The 2,163-nt window shown below is 49.6% G+C and overlaps 1 pseudogene; it reads left to right on the top strand.

Annotated features, from left to right (window-relative positions):
- The first annotated feature begins 213 nt into the window (after window positions 1–213).
- Window positions 214–1,432, top strand: LOC124974644 (proteasomal ubiquitin receptor ADRM1-like; annotated as a pseudogene).
- Window positions 1,433–2,163: the final 731 nt, after the last annotated feature.

The raw sequence follows: 2,163 nt of genomic DNA, 5'->3' as shown, positions 1-2,163 counted from the left end.
AATTCTAATACTTCTTGGTCTAGTGAAGATAACCCTTTTCTATGTTCCATTTATTTTCCCATGATTATTTGTAATTTTATAGTTTTATACATCAAATGATTAACATTTTGTTATTTTATTCCTTTAGTTGAAGGTTTTTGAAGTTATTTTCTGGGGGGCCTGGCAGGCGCCGAGGAGGAAGAGCGAACCGGGACCGCACCTCTCAGCCAAAGGATGACAACTTCAGGCGCTCTGTTCCCAAGCCTGGTGCCAGGCTCTCAGGGTCCTCCGAGTATTTGGTGGAGTTTCGGGCAGGGAAAATGTCATTTGAAAGGCACTACCATCACTCCGGATAAACGGAAATGGCTCATGTACATCCAGCAGATCTACGACTCTCTCATTCACTTCTGCTGGAAGGACAGGACATCAGGAATTGTGGAAGATGACTTGATTATCTTCCCCGATGACTGTGAGTTCAAGTGCATGCCTCAGCGCCCCAGCAGGAGGGTCTACGTACTCAAGTTCAAGGCTGGGTCCAAGCGGTTCTTCTTCTGGATGCAGGAGCCCAAGACCAGCCAGCATGAGGAGCACTGCCAGAAAGTCAAGGAGTACCTGAACAACCCCCCAATGCCTGGGGCCCTGGGGGCAAGTGGGAGTGGGGTCCACGAGCCGTCGGCGCTGGGTGGTGAGGGCGGCTGCAGAGCCTGCTGGGGAACATGAGTCACAGCCCACTCATGCAGCTCATCAGACCAGCGGGCCTTGAGGACTGGGTGGCCTTGGGGATCTGACTGGGCCAGGTCTGGCCAACTTGCTAGGCGGGCCTCCAGCTAGCAGCTCTTCATCCAGCTCCCGGAGCCAGTCGGCAGTGTTCACCCCATCCTCCACCACCTCTTCTGCCTGTGCCACCCCAGTCCCCTCTGCCCCAGCAGGCACCTTGGCAACCAGCCCAAGTCCTGCGCCCAGTTCAGGTAATGGAACCAGAACAGCAGCCAGCCCGACCCAGCCCATCCAGCTGAGCGACCTCCAGAGCATTCTGGCCACCATGAACATGCCGGCCAGCCTGGAGGCAGCCAGCAGGAGGACCTCACCAGCATGCTGACCTCGGCAGCATGCTGACACCAGAGATCATGGCACCCATCCTTGCCAAAGCCGACATCCAGCAGCGCCTGCTGCCCTACCTGCTCTTCCTGGAGTCATTGCCCCAGACTGCAGAGGAGATTCAGAGCACACTGACCTCACCCCAGGCCCTGGGCATGTTCAGCGCAGCCTTCACCTTGGGGCAACTGAGGCCCCTCCTATGCCAGGTTGGCCTTCCTGCAGAGGCCATGGAGGCCGCCAACAAGGGCGATGTGGAAGCGTTTGCCAATGCCATGCAGAACCACGGCAGACCTGAGCAGAAGGAGGGCAACGTGAAAGACAAGAAGGAGAGGAGGAGGACATGAGTCTGGAATGAGGTGGGTGTGGTTGCGGGGTGCCTGCTCAGTAAGTGGCATCCCCACCCGCTCTTTTCTTCAGACCTCCTGATAAAGGTCCTTTCTTTAAAAAAAAAAAGGTTATTTTCTGAAGTTAAATTTAATAAATACATTTTGGTTTTCTTCATTTTTGCTCTTTTATTGTTTCATAAACACAGGTATGTGTTTAATGAATTAGGAATTTTATTTAAAAACAATGCAGACCTAATTGGTGTGTGACAGTCACCAATATTGTATCATATGAGTGCAGTGTGACAGCTGTCACATATTAAACATACCAGTCTGTGCGACCAGCATTGATGTCAAGAGAAAACTTCAGTTCAATCCCTGGAAGATCCCTCAGTTACCTTCCCAGTCATCTCTCACCCCCTCACTCCACAGTGCTAACCATTAACCACACGATTAACATAAGATTCCCGCTTGTTTTAATAGAGGAAACCATACAGTATGCTTGAGACAGGATTTCTCTCTATTTTTTGCCCAGTATTATGTTTGAAAATCATACGCAACCAAGTTGATTTGAATTTTGATTGTTCTTTGTTTGGGGCAATTAAAAAACATTGTTGCTTGAATATACTGGGATATACTGTATGATGGACACAGGGAATTCCATCAAAAAATATAACCTAAGAATGAAATTCCTGCAATACAGAGTATACTATATTCAGCTTTATTAGATACCATCAAGCCATTTCCCAAAGCAGTTATGTTA

The sequence above is a fragment of the Sciurus carolinensis genome, unplaced genomic scaffold (assembly GCF_902686445.1).
Source record: "Sciurus carolinensis unplaced genomic scaffold, mSciCar1.2, whole genome shotgun sequence".
In the NCBI taxonomy this organism is placed as follows: Eukaryota; Metazoa; Chordata; class Mammalia; order Rodentia; family Sciuridae; genus Sciurus; species Sciurus carolinensis.
This window is presented reverse-complemented; position numbering and strand designations above follow the sequence as displayed.